Genomic DNA, 21,052 nt, shown 5'->3' with positions numbered 1-21,052 from the left:
CCCCCCTCTCTTCTCTTCCCCCCCCTCTCTTCTCTTCCCCCCCCTCTCTTCTCTTCCCCCCCCCTCTCTTCTCTTCCCCCCCCTCTCTTCTCTTCCCCCCCCTCTCTTCTCTTCCCCCCCCCCTCTCTTCTCTTCCCCCCCCCTCTCTTCTCTTCCCCCCCCTCTCTTCTCTTTCCCCCCCCACTCTCTTCTCTTTCCCCCCCCACTCTCTTCTCTTCCCCCCCCACTCTCTTCTCTTCCCCCCCACTCTCTTCTCTTCCCCCCCCACTCTCTTCTCTTCCCCCCCCACTCTCTTCTCTTCCCCCCCCCACTCTCTTCTCTTCCCCCCCCCCACTCTCTTCTCTTCCCCCCCCCACTCTCTTCTCTTCCCCCCCCCACTCTCTCTCTCTTTCCCCCCCCCCCCTCCCCCCCCACTCTCTTCTCTCTCTCTCTCTCTCTCTCGACCCTCCCCTCCCCCTTCGCACGCTCTCTTTCTCCGCCCCCCCCCCCCCCCCCCCCCCCCCACAAAAACACTTTTTCAAGAGCAGAAATGAGAAATATGTAGGCAGACCACACATCCTCAAGGTTTGGCTTCACTGTAAATATCTAAATACCGAGGCCAATGAAAGGAAAATGTCAAGAGCGGAGTTTTTTTATCTCTGTCCGCATCGGACAAATTGACAACTCGTGGCCACTTTAGCAGAAATTGCATTTGTGGTCGTGGAATCTTGGCTTCTTTCATTGCTAAAATTTCCAATTGTGCTATGCCATTAACATTATGATGAGAAACCCCCCCAATCCGCATTCTGAGTGCACATTTAGTTGAAACTTCAGGTATGTGAACTATACCTGTTGCTTCAAGTTGTAAAACTGGAGCTGAAATGATCTTGCTTTTTGAAAAAAAAGTCTTAATTTAAAAAAAAATTCTCTTGCTAATCCTTTATTAGAAAATATTTAAAGTAAATTCAAGGATGATCAAACCAACCATGTCTTTGTGCAACTTTCCTTTGAATTATAAGGTATGATTCACCACTGTTGTAACTGTGTCTATGAAGAGACACATAAGCATAATTAAGAATGCCTTTAATTTCCATCATAAATGACCTTTTTCTTCCAGGTGTATTGGGATTTCTTCTCAAATTTGCCATCACAAACACTGAAATTCCATTATTTTCATGCCTAAGCGAAGGTCCAGCGATGCATATGTATTGCCTCAGTGATGTCAAGATGTGCATTGCATGTTTTACTTGCTGTGTTGACCTCTCTGGATCATTATCTATTTGATTCTTACTGCCCCTCCATCTCTAACATTACAGTCATAAGGTCAGTGACTGACCTGCTTGGCCAACATAGAATGGGGTACATATAGAAAACAATGCAACTCCCTTTTCTTTTAACTCTGTGGAATGAGTTTCCAAAGTCACCATCATCTACCAGTTCAGAACCAGTGGTCCAGTGCAACAAATTCAAATAGTTAGAAACCACAATCATTCATTTTCTTTCTGTTTTTAACTATAATTTGATCTTTCTACAGACCATGTCCCTTTCATTACTCTTAATTTGTCTGCAGATAGTCATTTGTTGTTTTCCTAATTGTTTTTACATCAGCATTCTTTCTCGCACAAACCAAAGCAAAATACTGCAGATGCTGGAAATCCAAAATAAAAACAGGAAATACTCAGCTGGTCAGACAGCATCTGTGGAGAGAGAAACAGTTATTGTTTCAGGTCAGTGATCTTTCGTCAGAACTGGTCTTTCGTCTTTCTCACAATGCACTATGTGCTCCACTATCTTCATTCGCTCTCTTGCTTCACTTTATCTTTGTATGTCATCCCTATACATTTCCACTTTTTTCAGGAGATTCTTTCAACATTCTTTCTCCAGTCCTAGATGTGAACAACAAATTAAAAATGTACATTTCTAGAAATATTTTTTCCAATACTTGTTATTTTCTCTCACTCTTGATATATCCTCTCTCGCTGGCTGTCTCTGCATCTTTCTGTCTCCCTGTCTCCTTCCCTCTGTTCCCTTTTCTCTTTCTCTTTATTGCCTCTCTTTTTCTTTTTTCTCTCCTTCCCCTTTGCCTTGTTCATGCTCTCTCGCCTTGCATGCTTTTATTCTCATTTCTCTTCCCTATCACATGTATTCACAAAAAAGCATTGTTTAGTTTAGTTTTTCTGTCCTTTTGCTTGTTTTCTTGAGTTTTAACAATGTCTCTTTTTTTTGCTGAATGCATCATTTGTTCTTCTATTTTTGATTGGTAATTAAAAACCATCATGATAATAAATGAGACTTGTCTGGATTGACTTTTTTTGATCTTTTCCATGTGCAAGTGTCTAATTTTCATTCATCTTCTTCCTGAACTTACAGCATTAGGAACTAGAGTGTGAACCCATACCCTATAACTCCATGGCCAGCTCATCACAATAGCGATGTGCTGTGTCATCAGGCAATTACCAATGGTCACTAGATTTGATGTTGAACAAATGCATTCTGGATTAAACTGTCAGGTGATGCTGTTTCCCAGACTAAATGATGATCTTGATAGAAATTGACACTTTTTGTAAATTCTTCATCCAGTTTTATGCTTAAAATCGGGAAATGCTAAAAGTTTGTTTTATATATCACTAGATGAAAAACCTTTACTTCAGAGATTACAGTCCTCTAGAATCTTTGTAGATATGGTGTTAATGTAAAAAGTAGGACTGTAACAAACTTTGGTGTTGAAAGCTTTTCAGTAACTTGCTTTTCAATAATATGTTGTGTTCATTGCTGTGTTGCCAGTCCTGGTTCATGTTCCTATGGCCTTGGTTGTACTATCCTGCTCCAGATTTGCTTTGTGTACTCTAAGCCATGGTTCTGAAGGCTAAGTATGTCGTTTTTCCAAAGTTGGATGTGTCATAAGGTTAGAAGTGGGGGATGTTCACTGATGATTGCAGTGTTCAGTTCCATTCACAACTCCTCAGATAATGAAGTAGTCTGTGCCCATTCAGGCTGGGGTTGATCAGTGGCAATAAGCATTCGTGCCACACAAGTGTCAGGCAATGATCATCTCCACCAAGGGAGTGACTAGCCCATCTCATTCAATGACATTAAATGGATTGCCATCGCCGAATCCCTCACCATCAACATCTGGGGATTACAATTGATCAGAAACTTGACTGGACCAACCACATAAATACTGTGGCTACAGGAGCAGGTCAGAGGCTGGGTATTCTGTAGCATGTGTTTCACCTCCTGACTCCTCAAAGCCTTTCCACCATCTACAAGGCAGAAGCCAGGAGTGTGATGGAATAGTCTCCACTTGCCTGGATGAGTGCAGCTCCAACATCACTCTAGAAGCTTCACACCTTCCAGGACAAACCAGCCCGCTTGATTTGCACCCGATCCTCCTCCACCGTAAAGATTCACTCCCTCCACCACCGGCGCACCGTTTTTGCTATCATTCTGCCCTGTTCCAAGTCTTCCCTACACTTCAATGACTAGCCCCTACTTAAAGCAGTGGTGCATTGTATTCACTTAAAATGCAAGTAATTTGTTTGAGAAAATGTACTTGTGTTGCAGCCAAAAGCAGCTGTCATTTCGAGATACAAGTCACTTCCAGAAAGAATTAACACAATAGAAGTAGTTTCCTTATTTATCTTTCTGCTTCTTGCTGGGAGCCTGGACTGCTTCAAATTAGCCTGAATGACAGATGCAGGTTTTATTAATATTGTGCAACGGATAAAGAGGAACAAAGTTAATGAAAGACATGGCTGAACAGAATAGCTCATTCTTGACGCACAGACAGAAATTAATACTTTGTCACTGTTAACATGAGGCATGCTAGGATTAGAAATTTGGGAGCTTGTCTCAACATAGTATGTACTTAAGTGAGCATGATGCCAGCAAGTGTTTAGAGGTAGCTTGAAAATGCTTAGTGGCATAAGAACATAACATAAGAAATAGGAGCAGAAGTAGGCCATTTGGTCCCTCGAGCCTGCGCTGCCATTTAATAAGATCATGGCTGATCTGATTATGGACTCTGCTCCACTTCCCTGCCCGCTCCCCATAACCCTTTATTCCCTTATCGCTCAAAAATCTGTCTATCTCTGCCTTAAATATATTCAATGACCCAGCCTCTATAGCTCTCTGGAGCAGAGAATTTCATAGACTTACAACCCTCTGAAAAAAGAAATTCCTCCTCATTGTTTTAATAGGGCGGCCCCTTATTCTGAGACTGTGTTCCCTAGTTTTAGCTTCCCCATTGAAATCCTCTTTGCATCCACCTTGTCGAGCCCCCTCATTATCTTACATGTTTTGATAAGATCACTCTCTGAACTCCAATGTGTATAGGCCCAACCTATCTTGATAAGTCAACTCCCTCATCTCCGGAATCAACCTAGTGAACATTCTCTGAACAGACTCCAATGCAAGTATATCCTTCCTTAAATATGGAGACCAAAACTTGCGCAGTACTCTAGGTGTGGCCTCACCAATACCCTGTACAGTTGTAGCAGGACTTCTCTGCTTTTATAGTCTATCCACAAATTAAGTCAAAGTAGAAAACGGGGATCATTTTACATTGGAATTGGAGGTAGATTCTAGTTAACATGCAGTGCTTTCTGGTTACACACGACAGCAGACATTGAAGGGTACTGAGATCTTCCTGTACAACCCTCCAAAAAGTGCCTTAATCAGTTACCAATTAGATAATGGGTACATAGGCTTCTAAGCCACTGCTATGCCACTCTTAATTCAGCAAGTTGGAGATGTGCAAGAGAGGCTCAGGGTGACCTTGCTTAACTTTATTCTGTCTGGATAAGTGACAGGCCTCTGCTTGGCATCTGCCTGGAAGGTATTGAAAGCAGGAACTTCCAGTACAGTATGCCTGACACATGTATTCATGCTGCCAGTGATTTATCGTTGTTTATCTCACCGTTTTACCCCTCGCCTGAAATGCCAACTACTGCGTTGGTGAGGTTCCTTAACTAAGTGTCTGTTCATGTATGGGAAAAGATGGTGTATTTTAGCAGTTTTTATTATCACAGCTAACGCCAACCTGTCCTTAATTGACATCTACACACCTGCACATTCCAACATGGATCACTGAATCGCAATCGAACAATTCATTCTTCCCCTCCCCCCTCCAAGTCGAGGATTGTTGTGACCAAAAGCTAATACTAAACCGCCTTTTTATTGGTGTGTTAAACTGGATACGTTACAGAAAGTTTCAAACTGAATTTGAAAATTGGATGTGCCATCTTTTAGAAAATGTGGTAGAATAAAATTGATCAAAGCGATCTTTCCACGCGATCTGTGTTTATGTAAACATGCGAACATTCATTGAGAATTGTGGATTTAGTCTCCTGATTATATAAACTGGATCTGTTCACAGCAGGTGATTGTTCTGCTTAAGCACTCTGAATACAATTACATAATCACAGCCAGGAATACAGCGAATTTTGCATGAGGCCAAAAACTGGTGTCACACTTAAATTCATTTATTCTGTAATCCAAACTGTAGCTGGAATTTTAAATCAGTGCAGATTGCTGTAGCTACTATTCTAAATGAGTTTTAATGTATAGATACAACTACCCTATGAGCTGCTGCACCAATTGACCTATTTTGTGCTGCGTACACAACTGAGAATCAGTACTTCAAGTTATGCAACCTTTGCTTCAATTTAAGCTCTGTATACATCCACTGGTGCATTCACATTGTTTTTTTGGTTCTCGCAAGTGCTTGTCTCATTCAAAACTGATGTCATCAAGTCTTAAAAATGCTCTCCCTGTCGAGCTTTAGACTATTCTTAATCCTAGAATCTTGCAAAGATTTCAGCAATTCAAAAATACCTGGTCTTACTTGAGAACTTTTAAGGGCTGAGAATTTGTAAACTGGCAAAGTAGTTCTTATCAGCAATTCTCCATAACCAGGATTTAATTTGATCCAGGAAATGGGTGAATGCAAGGACGACTATCTAATTAGAATGTAAAAGTTACTCATTTACTTTTTATTTTGTTTATGGACGAGGTAATTTTGTTGCTTTTTCTTGCAGTGACAAAGGGTGTTATTAACTGTCATATAGCCCCTGCCGCTCTCTGCCTACGCATCTTTTAAGGCATCCAGTCGTAAATTTTTCCCAAGAAAGTCATTTAAAATGTAATTCGTAGAATATGGACAATTGTAAGATCCTTGCTGATTGTGAGTGGTGTTGTGGTTATGAAAGATATAGTTGCAATGTTTTTGTCACAAGCAGTTCAGTTGCTTGTATATTGGCACTGAGAGATTAGTGTGCATGTTTATATTTTGCATTGCAAGGGAGTTATTGCTATTGCTTGACATGTTTAAGTGTCTCTAGATTAATTGCATGATTATTTAAAATGGTAACCGTTTAAAACAAAAACACTCCATGCTCCTATTGTCACTGGAAGCTATCCCATTGAATTATAAATTTAATCCCATGGTGACCAAAGTACTGTAAGACTTTTGAACTGATGAAAAAATACTATAGAACTGATTTGAGATTGAGGAGGGCGAAGAGGGATAGTGCACCACGGTCACAGTTTATTTTTTTAGAAAGCAGCTGTCAAATTCTGAAGCTTGCTATTAGAAATACACATGTTCAGCAATTCTTTACATATGCATGTTTATATGCATATTGGAAGGCTCTACCATCTTAATTGGTCCAGATGTTTAAAATTGCTTCAGGTAAGTAAATAAAGGGTCTTGAGCTACATGGAAAACCAACACTATACAGTTAATGTTAAATATATTGTTAACCCCTTTTAGCACTCTAGCTTTAGTGCCACATTCATGTTTCTAGGATTGTAAATGCAATAGTAAAATTTGAATGCTCTTTACTGCACGAGCAGAAGCAAGATCTCCATGCAGCAGTGGTGAAGATGATTTAGATTTGTATAGCACCATATCTCATTAAAATGCTTCACACAGTTAATTACTTCTTTGGAATGCAGTCACTCAATGAATTAGTGTTTTTCTGGCTCCAATGTTCACATGAAAGGCCAACGTTGTGTTCCACGGGGATCATTGTACATGAATATGGCAATACTTTACCCTCTTGTGTTTGCACACTGAAATGGCTAGCTATAAGTTGGCTGATGCTGTCTTTTATTGGATGTTTGCTCAGGGAGCATTGCCACAAACCGCATTGAAGAAATTAATGAATACATGCATTACTCTGGTGCTTCCAGCTTGGAGAGAGTCAGACCAGCTGAAGGTGTGGCCTGTATAATACTACTTCCCCATCCATGGCTTTGTCACTTCCAGACTCTACTATTCCAATGGTCTCCTGGCTGGCTTCTCATCCTACACCCTCCAAACCAGCTCATCCAAAACTTAATCCATTGCCTATCTCTCACCACGTGCAGCTCACCTATCACCTCTGACTTTGCTGACCTACATTCGCACCCAGTCCCCCAATGTCTCAAATTTAAAATTCTTATCCTCATGTTTATGACCCTCCATGAACTCACTCCTCCCTAATTTTGTAACTACCTCCAATTCTGTAAATCCCCAACATCTGTGTTCCTCCAACTATCACCTATTATTCATCCCCCTCTTTGCCCCAGCATTAGTGGCTATGCCTTCAGCTGTCTAAACCTTACACTGTGGAATACCCTCCCTAAACCTTTCTGCCTCCCTCTGTTCCTTTAAGATCTCCTTAAAACCTACCTCTTTAATCAAGCTTTTTGGTGTTAGATATGGGATGGTGCCAGAGGACTGGAGAATTGGAAACGTTCAAAAAAGGGTGTAAGGATAATCCCAGCAACTACAGGCCAGTCAGTTTAACCTCAGTAGTAGTGAAGCTTTTAGAAACTATAATCTGGGACAAAATTAACAGTCGCTTGGACAAGTGTGAATTGATTAAGGAAAGCCAGCATGGATTTGTTAAAGGCAAATTGTGTTCAACTAACTTGATTGAGTTTTTTGATGAGGTAACAGAGAGAGTTGACGAGGGCAGTGCAGTTGGTGTGATGTACATGGACTTACAAAAGGTGTTTGATAAAATGCCACATAAAAGGCTTGCCAGAAAAGTTGAAGTCCATGGATTAAAAGGGACAGTGGCAGCACGGATATGAAATTGGCTAAGTGACAGGAAACTGAGATTAGCGGCGAACGGTTGTTTTTTGAACTGGAGGAAGGTGTAGAGTGATGTTTCCAAAGGGTTGGTACTAGGACCACTGCTTTTCTTGATATATATTAATGACTTGGGTATTCAGGGAACAATTAAAAAATTTGCAGATGACACAAAACTTTGAAATATAATGACCAGTGAGTAGAATAGGGACTTCAAGAGGACATAGACAGGCTGGTGGAATGAGCGGACATGTAACAGATAATAATTAACGCAGAAAAGTGTGAAGTAATACATTTTAGTAGGAAGAATGAGGAGAGGCAATATAAACTAAAGGGTACAATTCTCAAGGGGTGCAAGATGAATCTTTGAAACAATTCTGGGCACCTCACTTTAGGAAGGATGTGAAGGCCTTAGAGAGGGTGCAGAAACGATTTACAAGAATGGTTCCAGAGATGAGGGACTTTAGTGAAGTGGAGAAGCTGAGGTTGTTCTCAGAGCAGAGACGGTTGAGAGGAAATTAGATAGAAGTGTTCAAAATCATGATGGGTCCAGACAGAGTAGATAGAGAGAAACGGTTCTCATCGGCCGAAGGATCGAGAAACAGAGGACACTGATTTAAGGTGATTGGCAGAAGAGCCAAAGGCGACATGAAGGAAAATATTTTTACTAAGCGAATGGTTAGGATCTGGAATGCACTGCCTGAGAGGGTGATGGAGGCAGACACAATCGTGGTTTTCAAAGGGGAATTGGATAAGTACCTGAAGGAAAAAAAATTGCAAGGCTATAGGGAATGGGCGCGTGAGTGGGATGAGCTGAAATGTTCTTGCAGAGAGCCGGACTCAATGGGCCGAATGGCCGCCTACTGTGCTATAACCATTCTATGATTCTCGTCACCTCCTAATATCTCCTTTGGGGCAGTGTCCATTTTTGTTTTATGCTTCTGTGAATTGCTTTGGGGTTTGTTTTTACCTTAAAAGCACGATATTGGGGGGAAAAAAGAGAAAAACGTGCATTCATATCGTGGCTTTTACAATCTCTGGTCATTCCAAAGCGCTTTACAACCACGTACTTTTGAAGTGCAGTCACGGTTGTAATGAAGGAAATTCAACAGCCAATTTATGTACAGCAAGGTTCCATAAACAGTATCTGTTTTAGATGTTGGTTGAGGGATAAATGTTGGCCAGGACAAAGGGAAAACTTCCTTGCTCTTCATCGAACAGTGCCATGGGATTTATGATGTCCACCTCCCCTGCTCTTCGAATAACGTAGAGAGATCTTTTATGTCTACCTGAGAGAGAACAAGGGGCTTCCGTTTAACGTCTCACTGAAAAGACGGAACCTCCAACAATGCAGCATTCCCTCAGTACTACACTGAAATGCCAGCTTAGATTATGTACTCAAATCTCTGGAGTGAGGTTTACACCCACGATCTTTTGACTCGGAGAAAAGTCTGCCAGTGAGCCAAGGCTGACATCAAATACAAATATAATGGCATGTTATCATGCTATGGATTTATGTTGGATGATTTATGCCAGGACACTGTTGTGCTAGTAAGTCAACATATAATTAGAGGCATAGTAGGTAGGAAATGCATGCTTTGCATTTAGATTATCACACTCCCACTGTTGAAAGTTTACCCACTGAGATAATGCAGATTGCAGGTTTTGAAAAGCCTTGACATGCACATCACAATACTTAGTTTCCTTAAGTAACACTCTAACTATCAAAAAGAAAGATTTGCATTTATATAGCACCTTTCACGACCACCAGTCATTCCAAAGTCCTTTACAGCCAATGAACTACTTTTTGAAGTGTAGTCAATGTTATAATGTAGGAAATGTTATTAAAATAATCTAAGAAGTAAAGGTGGTCTAGACCTTTAGTAAAGTGCTCATTAAATGGTGTACATCATAGTTCTAAGCACCAGTGATGTGAGCTGATCCTTCCAAATTTGTTCCTGTGATTAAGAATATATAATGTATGTATTTGTCGAAATCAGTTGGTGACTACATTGTATTCTTTGCATTCCATTTTGTTTGAAATCTACTGAGTATTATTGACTGGGACAGTGTGGCACTTATGAATATATGATTTAATTTTAGAACATGAATGATCAAAGGCATTGCCACACTAGCTCTTAAAGGAAGTATGTATTTAAAATCTTACAATTCAGGAATAAAGGTAATCCTTTCCCCCTCCCATGATCTAATTTAATATATATTAAGTTGGAAAGGCAGTTAGAAGTATAAGTTACAATTTCCTATTCCATTATAAAATATTTGTTCAAGCACCATATCCATTTAGGAGAAACTTTTTTTTTGTGGCCAGTAGATTCAGAACTGAATTGCCTTGGATGTGCGTGCTGCTAACCATATTGTATTTCCAACATGTTGTAATTTACTTGGGGCTAAAGTGGGCTGAGCTTTTTGAACGTGTAGGAAGGAGACTTTCCTCAATGGGCCGTTCACTTTTGTGGGGAGAGGGCACTAAATGCAGAGGGTTAAACTTGCATTTGATACCCAATGTAATGTAAATGGCCAGACTCCAGCAAGTATAAACAGTGATAAAATAGCCTGTAGCAACATAACAATTTGTGTAGGCTCATTATGCTAACGGCAGTATTCTACACCACAAGCGCACAAATGATATTCCTCTTTTTTTTTATTGGGAGCGGGCCTAGGTTGTCACAGACCAGTGCGCCCCCCCCCCCCCGAATCTTTTGTGAGCGCTTATTTGCGTAATTGTGCTCAATGATTGCTATGCTTTATTTGCATATGCCTGAAACTAGGATTCAAATTTTCACCTCCTAGCTTAACCCTTACAAGCTTGGAAACTAATTTTAGTTGGTATGAAACCAGCTGGGTTCCAGTAAAGTGTGCTTAATAAGATTTTTGTGTGATGCCAGATGTGCTAGGACTGTACACATTGAAAGTAATAGTAGCAGTCAAGATAAAAATATTTGTAAACTGTACACGTTTGTACCTCTGCTGGCATCAATCCACTGAAAAAACACTTTTATTGTTGGGAATCATTTTGTAATGGATTTATTTTGTGAATGTGCGAGAATGCACATTGGGAAGTGATAGTTGAGACAGATTAAAGGCACCAACTGCAAGATGTAGGAAGGCCAATGGAATCTTGGCCTTTGTTGTAAAGGGGATGGAGTATAAAAGCCCTCCATCCTGTTACAGTTGTACAGGATATTGATTGGTGAGGCCACACCTGGAAAACTGCGTGCAGTTTTGGTTTCCATTGTTTATGAAAGGATATACTTGCTTTGGAGGCAGTTTAGAGAAGGTTCACTAGGTTGATCCCGGGGATGAGTGGGTTGACTTATGAGGAAAGGTTGAGTAGGTTGGGCCTCTACTCATTGGAATTCAGAAGAATGAGAGGTGATCTTATAGAAATGTATAAGATTATGAGGGGGCTTGACAAGGTGGATGCAGAGAGGATGTTTCCTCTGGTGGGGGAGACTAGAACTAGAGGGCATGATCTTAGGATAAGGGGCCGTCCATTTAGAACTGAGATGAGGAGAAATTTCTTCTCTGAGGGTTGTGAATCTGTGGAATTCGTTGCCTCAGAGAGCTGTGGAAGCTGGGACATTAAATACATTTAAGACAGAAATAGACAGTTTCTTAAACGATAAGGGGTTATGGGGAGCGGGCAGGGAGGTGGAGCCAAGTCCATGATCAGATCAGCTATGATCTTATTGAATGGCGGAGCAGGCTCGAGGGGCCTTATGGCCTACTCCAGCTCCTATTTCTTATGTTCTTATGTAAGATGTAACAGTTGAGAGATTTTTATTTTGGATCGACCACCACTCCCTGTCATGATTTCTATATTTACAAAATACGTATGGCAAACGAGCCAAAGGTGGACTGAGGAAGCGTTACAAGGTCACCCTTAAAGCCTCCCTGATAAAGTGCAACATTCCCACTGACACCTGGGAGTCCCTGTCCAAAGACCGCTTTAAGTAGAGGAAGTGCATCCGGGAGGGCGCTGAACACCTCGCGTCTCGTCGCCGAGAGCATGCAGAAATCAAGCGCAGGCAACGGAAAGAACGTGCGGCAAACCTGTCCCACTCTCCCCTACTCTCAACGACTGTCTGTTCTACCTGTGGCAGGGACTGTGGCTCTCGTATTGGACTGTACAGCCACCTAAGGACTCATTCTAAGAGTGGAAGCATATCTTCCTCTATTCTGAGGGACTGCCGATGATGATGATGATGATTTACAAAATATGGTACAGTATTCTTGAATTAAACACACTTAAAAATGGGCTTGAATTTTTATTTTAAAATATTGTTTGAATTGGTGGAAAACTAGTGCTGATAAAGTAAGCGAATGCAGTGCTCTAGATTCTCTTTGGTTCTTATAATCCTCTCCTTTTACTAAAGTTTTCTGTGGTTATGCTTGAAATGATATTGATACGAAGTGAGCATGTTTGAAGTTGAATATACATCTGGGTTAAGTGGTTCATGAAAAATTGAATTGCTTAGAATCATACAATCACAGCACGGAAGGAAGCCATTCGTCCCGTTATTCCTATGCTGGCTCTTTTGAAAGAGCTATCCAATTAGTCCCAGTCCCCTGTTAATTCTCCATTGCCCTGCAAATTTTTCATTTTCAAGTGTATACTTAATTCCCTTTTGAAAGTTACTATTGAATCTGTTTCCACCACCCTTTCAGGCAGTGCATTCAGTTCATATTTTGCTACTTTAAAAGAAATCCCTATATCTGCCCTCTTGAGCCTTTTGCCAATTATCAAATGTGCGTCCTCTGATTACTGACTGACCCACCAGCAGAAATAGTTTCACCTTATTTACTCTATCAAAATCCCTCACAATTTTAAGTAACCGTAACCATCTCTTTAATTTATATTTCCGCTCCTTATTCTTCCTCCTAGAATGCATCACTTCGCTGCATTACATTTTGTCTGTCCAGTTCACCAGTCTGTCTATGTCCTCCTGAAGTCTGCTTACTATCCTCCTCACTGTTTACTACATTTCCAAGTTTTGTACCATTTGCAAACTTTGAAATTGTGCCGCCTATACCCAAGTGCAGGTCAAAAAAAGCAATGATCCAATACTGACCACTGAGGAACACCACTGTATACTTCGCTCAAGTGTGAAAAAACAAGCTTTCACCACTACCTGTCTCTTAGCCAAAGTTGTATCCCTGCTGCCATTGTCCCTTCAATTTGGTAACAAGTCTTATGTGGCATGTTATCAAACTTCTGTCCTGACATTTAGGCTAAGCTTGACTCTGTTATTTAATTAAAAACTATTTTCTGAAATGATCACAGTTTTTCTTTGGGCAGCGGACACTGTCTTTTGAAAGTTACAGTAGAAAATTTCTGGGAGTATATTGAAATTGAAATGGGGCCCCGCAAAGAAAAGTTTGAAAACCACTGATTTCAGTTACCTTCTAAAGGAAGCAAGGGCATAATTCTTCATAATATTTTGGCAGTGATCTGGTGGATATCTGATTCCTCCATTACTGCATGGTTCATCCATCCATTTTATGTAAAAAAAAAAGGTTCTACACATTGATAACATTTCTTGATTCAGAGTGGGGAATGAGAGTTTACAGAATCAAGCAAATGACTGTCACTTCACTGCCCTAGAAAATAAATGACAAGGTGCCACATAAAAGGTTACTGCACAAGATAAAGGTTCACGGGGGTGGGGGTAATATATTTGCATGGATAGAGGATTGGCTAACGAACAGAAAACAGAGAGTCGGGATAAATGGTTCATTCTCGGGTTGGTAACCAGTGGGGTGCCGCAAGGATCAGTGCTGGGACCCCAACCCTTTACAATTTATATTAACGACTTGAGGAAGGGACCGAGTTTGCTGATGATACAAAGATGGGGGGGAAAGCAATGTGCGAGGAGGACACAAAAAACCTGCGAAAGGACATAGATAGGCTAAGTGAGTGGGCAAAAATTTGGCAGATGGAGTTTAAGGTTGGAAAGTGTGGGGTCATGCACTTTGGCAGAAAAAAAATCAAAGAGCAAGTTATTATTTAAATGGAGAAAGAGTGCAAAGTGCTGCAGTACAGCAGGACCTGGGGGTATTTGTGCATGCAACACAAAAGGTTAGTATGCAGGCACAGCAAGTGATCAGGAAGGCCAATGGTATCTTGGCCTTTATTATAAAGGGGATGGAGTATAAAAGCAGGGAAGTCTTGCTACGGTTGTACAGGGTATTGGTGAGGCCACATCTGGAATACTGCATACAGTTTTGGTTTCCATATTTATGAAAGGATATACTTGCTTTGGAGGCAGTTCAGCGAAAGTTCACAAGGTTGATTCCGGAGATGAGGGGGTTGACTTATGAGGAAAGATTGAGTAGGTTGGGTCTCTACTCATTGGAATTCAGTTGGTCTTATCGAAATGTATAAGATTATGAGGGGGCTTAACAAGGTGGATGCAGAGAGGATGTTTCCACTGATGGGGGAGACTAGAACTAGGGGCATAATCTTAGAATAAGGGGCCGCCCATTTAAAACTGAGATGAGGAGAAATTTCTTCTGAGGGTTGTAAATCTGTGGAATTCACTGCCTCAGAGAGCTGTGGAAGCTGGGATATTGAATACATTTAAGGCAGCAATAGACAGTTTCTTTAACGATAAGGGAATAAGGGGTTATGGAGAGCGGGCAGGGAAGTGGAGCTGAGTCCATGATCGGATCTGCCATGATCGTATTAAATGGCGGAGTAAGCTCGAGGGGCCTTGTGGCCTACTTCTGTTACTATTGCTTATGTTCTTATTAAATTCCCATCTAAGAATAGTGTTTAAAAATTCAGTAAATGTATTGATCGTTCTCAAAAAAAAAATGATATGCAGTACATTGTGTAGTGTAGGGGTTTCTAGTGCTGATGAATGCACCACCTTGTGTGGCACTGAGCTATACTGACCACAACGGTCTGAATTCAATCCCTGGCCTACTAAGTGGAAAGTTGGAGGTGTTTCTTCTTTTACTTCTCCATATTTATCCCTGCTGGAAGTGTGAACACTGGGGTGAAGAACATTTCCCTTTGGGGCAGGCAGTGAAGCTTGTTGTAAAGGATCTTGTCTTCCAGTGATGTAGTGCGAAAATATCACCGAACACCAAACCTTCCCCTTGAACTGCATTCTCACTGCTTGGTTTTATGGATTTTTATTTGGTGACTCTTATTCTACCTGATAGCTAATTTTTTTGGCAAGTTTTACTATATTTTCACAACATGGAAAATCTTGCACTCAGAGTCACATTTTTCTGATATAAGCAAATTCCTGGCAATATCTTAACTCCTGAACATTACCAAGTGGCTTTCTGCTCTGTTTATTATTAAGTTTGACTGTATGCAACGGCTCCCAGTGTAATTAAATAGTTCAGTTAACAGAGACTTAATTGACTACAGCAACCAATCAGATCTTAAAATCTGGTAATTCAGCAGGAATCTTGAGCACTTTTACACTAGTGCTCGTTTAGTTGAGATTCTGGGAGAGCTTGTGTTTACGCTAAATTCAGCTGTTTTATCCCAACAGCACAGTCAGAGACATTGTTTTTTGTGGCAGCCAGATTTAGTGGTGTAAACATGAGGATCCATTCGGTCTTCCAGAATCACCAGACAAGTACATATAAAACACCATTTATATTGCACCTTTTAATTTTTTTTAAAAAAGTGTTCCAAGACATAATGAAAACACATGCCAAACGGAAAAGAAGATTGTTAAGAGAGGTTAAAGAAATGGGTTTTGAGGAGGTTAGACTAGCTTGTTATATTCCAGGACACTTGATACCACTACCGGCATAGATCCACAAGGCTAGAAATTTAGCGATTTTGCCACTGGGTTTTTGGTGCGATTTCATCTTTTTTGGCGAAAACCTGGTTGGTGGGCCTTTGTGCGATGGTGCTTTCCACGTGCCGCTGGGGAGAGGAGCGCCGTCATGCAACAGTCGATGTCGTGCATTCGCCAAAAATGTAGCTCCCTCCGCACCCGTATTCTGCACTCAGAATACCGTCAGGGAAAAACCTGTCGTAACAGGCCTGCCAGCAGCGGTAAGTATGAAGACCTGCAAAAAGGTAAGTTAAAGTTTTTATTTTTAAATTATTTTGCAGCGATTCGATAGATAAATGTTTTGTGAATTTTTTGTTTTTTCCAATTTATTTTTTGGTGTTTTCCGCCATCCCAAAGGCGCCTCTCGCAGTGGTATCGGCCTCGCACTAAAGTTGCTGAAATTCGCGGTTTGCGGCGCGAATCCTTGTGCAACGCCGATTTTTACCGCTGCGCAAATTAAAGGTTGGATTTACGACCCGAGAATGAAAACAGTAATTTTGGCGCAAAAATACAGTTTTTGCTTAAAAAAATGAATTTTTAGCCCTGACAGTCTCTGAATTATACTGAAATAGTGCGCCCTGTCTATAAATGCTATGGTATAAAACACTGATACATGCTCAACAGATTATAGTTAAAATTGGCAGCCAAACTGACCAGGTGTATTTAGACAATACTTTGCCTTTTATTCATTTATTTATCTGATTTATTAACGCGCACGTTCCCCTCATCTGAAGAAGTGGCTTGCGCATGTGAAGTACCTGCCCTAAGCGGCCATTTTTTCTGTTTGAGTGTCTGCGGGCTATTTGGTCATTTGAAAGGGTCTACTTTTTGATGAAGGTTGAGCCTACGATCTTTTAAGCAGTATGCTTTAGGGCTGCAGCTTGAGATGCATCTACTGTAGTCATGGGAAGGGGAGGGAAAGTATCTTTTTGATGGCCTGTTCCTGTGAACTGCAGCCCTTTTACCCAACTTGCACGCAACCAATGACCCATTTTATAGTTGTGTTTTACCTCTAATATTCTTAACTGTACAATTAGCCTATTTGCTTTGGAATCACAATTGGCAGCAGGGAAGGAGGCTATTTGGTCCATCGTGCCTCTGTTGGTGCTAGAGTTATTCACTCTAATCCAATTTCCCCGCCCTTTCCCCATATCTTCTGATATTGTTCATAAAATATTTATCCAATTCCCTTTTAAGAGTTGGTATAGTCTCGGCTCCAGTAGATTCTTGTGGTATTTACTGTCAAATCAGTGGAAGCAATTTTTATAATTTTAGAAAGACTGTTTATTGATACTGGAATTACTGCATCATAACTTTATATAGCAGATTTATTGTAGAAAATATCTCTAGGCACGTTACAGAGAGGGGAAGAAAATGAATGGATAATGGAAATAAAGGAATGGATGTCAGGCCATGGTGAGAGAGTTAGATGACTGAAAGCTTGGTTGCAAAGATGAGTTTTTAAAAGGCGCAGAGAATTGTAGTGAAGCAAAAGGGTTTAGGCATGGAATTTCAAAGAGTAGAGCCGAAGCGACTGAAGGCTCTATCATGTCAGGATGTGTGGGGAGGACGGAGGATGCATAAAAGGCCAGTATCTGAGAACTGGAGTGTGTGGGGTTTGTAAATAGGTGGTTACTGAGATACGATGGGTAAGGCTGGAGGGATTTTTAAAAAATTCATTCACAGGATGTGGGCATCACTAGCAAGGCCAACATTTATTCCAACATCCCCAATTACCTTTGAAGGTGGTGGTGAGCTGCCGCCGTGAACTGCTACAGTCCGTGGTGAAGGTACTTCCACAGTGCTATTAGTGAGAGAGTTCCAGAATTTGGCCCAGCGACGAAGGATCAGCGATATATTTCCAGGTCAGGATGGTGTGTGACTTGGAGGGGAACGTGGAGGCGGTGGTGTTCCCATGCACCCTGCTGCCCTTGCCCTTCTAGGTGGTAGTGTAATAATGCAATCAAGCAGACGCAGCATGGATTCATGAAGGGGAAATCATGTTTAACTAATTTACTAGAATTCTTTGAGGATATAACGAGCATGGTGGATAGAGGTGTACCGATGGATGTGGTGTATTTAGATTTCCAAAAGGCATTCAATAAGGTGCCACACAAAAGGTTACTGCAGAAGATAAAGGTACGTGGAGTCAGAGGAAATGTATTAGCATGAATAGAGAATTGGCTGGCTAACAGAAAGCAGAGAGTCGGGATAAATGGGTCCTTTTCGGGTTGGAAATCGGTGGTTAGTGGTGTGCCACAGGGATTGGTGCTGGAACCACAACTGTTTACAATATACATAGATGACCTGGAAGAGGGGACAGAGTATAGTGTAACAAAATTTGAAGATGACACAAAGATTAGTGGGAAAGCGGGTTGTGTAGAGGACACAGAGAGGCTGCAAAGAGATTTAGATAGGTTAAGCGAATGGGCTAAGGTTTGGCAGATGGAATACAATGTCGGAAAGTGTAAGGTCATCCACCTTGAGGAAAAAAAAACAGTAAAAGGGAATATGATTTGAATGGGGAGAAATTACAACATGCTGCGGTGCAGAGGGACCTGGGGGTCCTTGTGCATGAATCCCAAAAAGTTCGTTTGCAGGTGCAGCAGGTAATCAGGAAGGCGAATGGAATGTTGGCCTTCATAGAAACATAGAAAATAGGTGCAGGAGTAGGCCATTCAGCCCTTCTAGCCTGCACCGCCATCAATGAGTTCATGGCTGAACGTGCACTTCAGTACCCCCTTCCTGCTTTCTCGCCATACCCCTTGATCCCCCGAGTAGTAAGGACTTCATCTAACTCCCTTTTGAATATATTTAGTGAATTGGCCTCAACTACTTTCTGTGGTAGAGAATTCCACAGGTTCACCACTCTCTGGGTGAAGAAGTTTCTCCTCATCTCGGTCCTAAATGGCTTACCCCTTATCCTTGGACTGTGACCCCTGGTTCTGGACTTCCTCAACATTGGGGACATTCTTCCTGCATCTAACCTGTCTAAACCCGTCAGAATTTTAAACGTTTCTATGAGGTCCCCTCTCATTCTTCTGAACTCCAGTGAATACAAGCCCAGTTGATCCAGTCTTTCTTGATAGGTCAGTCCCACCATCCCAGGAATCAGCCTGGTGAATCTTCGCTGCATTCCCTCAATAGCAAGAATGTCCTTCCTCAAGTTAGGAGACCAAAACTGTGCACAATACTCCAGGTGTGGCCTCACCAAGGCACTGTACAACTGTAGCAACACCTCCCTGCCCCTGTACTCAAATCCCCTCGCTATGAAGGCCAACATGCCATTTGTTTTCTTAACCGCCTGCTGTACCTGCATGCCAACCTTCAATGACTGATGTACCATGACACCCAGGTCTTGTTGCACCTCCCCTTTTCCTAATCTGTCACCATTCAGATAATAGTCTGTCTTTTCTGTTTTTACCACCAAAGTGGATAACCTCACATTTATCCACATTATACTTCATCTGCCATGCATTTGCCCACTCACCTAACCTATCCAAGTCACTCTGCAGCCTAATAGCATCCTCCTCGCAGCTCACGCTGCCACCCAACTTAGTGTCATCCGCAAATTTGGAGATACTACATTTAATCCCCTCGTCTAAATCATTAATGTACAATGTAAACAGCTGGGGCCCCAGCACAGAACCTTGCGGTACCCCACTAGTCACTGCCTGCCATTCTGAAAAGTACTCATTTACTCCTACTCTTTGCTTCCTGTCTGACAACCAGTTCTCAATCCACGTCAGCACACTACCCCCAATCCCATGTGCTTTAACTTTGCACAGTAATCTCTTGTGTGGGACCTTGTCGAAAGCCTTCTGAAAGTCCAAATATACCACATCAACTGGTTCTCCCTTGTCCACTTTACTGGAAACATCCTCAAAAAATTCCAGAAGGTTTGTCAAGCATGATTTCCCTTTCACAAATCCATGCTGACTTGGACCTATCATGTCACCATTTTCCAAATGCACTGCTATGACATCCTTAATAATTGATTCCATCATTTTACCCACTACTGAGGTCAGGCTGACCGGTCTATAATTCCCTGTTTTCTCTCTCCCTCCTTTTTTAAAAAGTGGGGTTACATTGGCTACCCTCCACTCGATAGGAACTGATCCAGAGTCAATGGAATGTTGGAAAATGACTGTCAATGCATCCACTATTTCCAAGGCCACCTCCTTAAGTACTCTGGGATGCAGTCCATCAGGCCCTGGGGATTTATCGGCCTTCAATCCCATCAATTTCCCCAACACAATTTCTCGACTAATAAAGATTTCCCTCAGTTCCTCCTCCTTACTAGATCCTCTGACCCCTTTTATATCCGGAAGGTTGTTGGTGTCCTCCCTAGGTGTCCTTCATTGCGAGAGGGATAGAGTACAAAAGCAGGGAGGTCCTTCTGCAACTGTATAGGGTATTGGTGAGGCCGCACCTGGAGTACTGCGTGCAGTTTTGATCACCTTACTTAAGGAAGGATATACTGGCTTTGGAGGGGGTACAGAGACAATTCACCCGGCTGATTCCGGAGATGAGGGGGTTACCTTATGATGATAGATTGAGTAGACTGGGTCTTTACTCGTTGGAGTTCAGAAGGATGAGGGGTGATCTTATATAGAAACATTTAAAATAATGAAAGGGATAGACAAGATTGAGGCAGAGAGGTTGTTTCCACTGGTCGGGGAGACTAGAACTTGGGGGCACAGCCTCAAAATACGGGGCAGCCAATTTAAAACTGAGTTGAGAAGGAATTTCTTCTCCCAGAGGGTTGTGAATCTGTGGAATTCTCTGCCCAAGGAAGCAGTTGAGGCTAGCTCATTGAATGTATTCAAGTCACCGATAGATAGATTTTTAACCAATAAGGGAATTAAGGGTTACGGGGAGCGGGCAGGTAAGTGGAGCTGAGTCCACGGCCAGATTAGCCATGATCTTGTTGAATGGCGGAGCAGGCTCGAGGGGCTAGATGGCCTACTCCTGTTCCTAATTCTTATATTCTTATGGTAGAGGTCACACGTTTGGGAGGTGCTGTCAAAGAAGCCTTGACGAGATGCTGCAGTGCATCTTGTAGATGGTACACACTGCAGCCACGATGCACTGGTGGTGGAGGGAGTGAATGTTTAAGGTGGTGGATGAGGTGCCAATCAAGCGGGTTGCTTTGTCCTGAATGGCA

General features: G+C 41.8%; 1 protein-coding gene across 3 annotated transcripts in view; it reads left to right on the top strand.

Moving 5' to 3' along the window:
* The first annotated feature begins 1,679 nt into the window (after positions 1 to 1,679).
* The window catches only part of LOC139227798 (homeodomain-interacting protein kinase 1-like), a 76,762-nt gene continuing 57,389 nt past the window's right edge, over positions 1,680 to 21,052 (top strand). For 2 of the 3 annotated variants that reach the window (XM_070858853.1, XM_070858852.1), the window contains exon 1: positions 1,680 to 1,706. The gene's annotated coding sequence lies outside the window, so the exon portion shown is untranslated. The remainder of the gene's footprint in view (positions 1,707 to 21,052) is intronic. The other variant, XM_070858854.1, reaches the window with a different exon arrangement.

This window comes from Pristiophorus japonicus, chromosome 17 (assembly GCF_044704955.1).
Source record: "Pristiophorus japonicus isolate sPriJap1 chromosome 17, sPriJap1.hap1, whole genome shotgun sequence".
NCBI classification, from domain to species: Eukaryota; Metazoa; Chordata; class Chondrichthyes; family Pristiophoridae; genus Pristiophorus; species Pristiophorus japonicus.
This window is presented reverse-complemented; position numbering and strand designations above follow the sequence as displayed.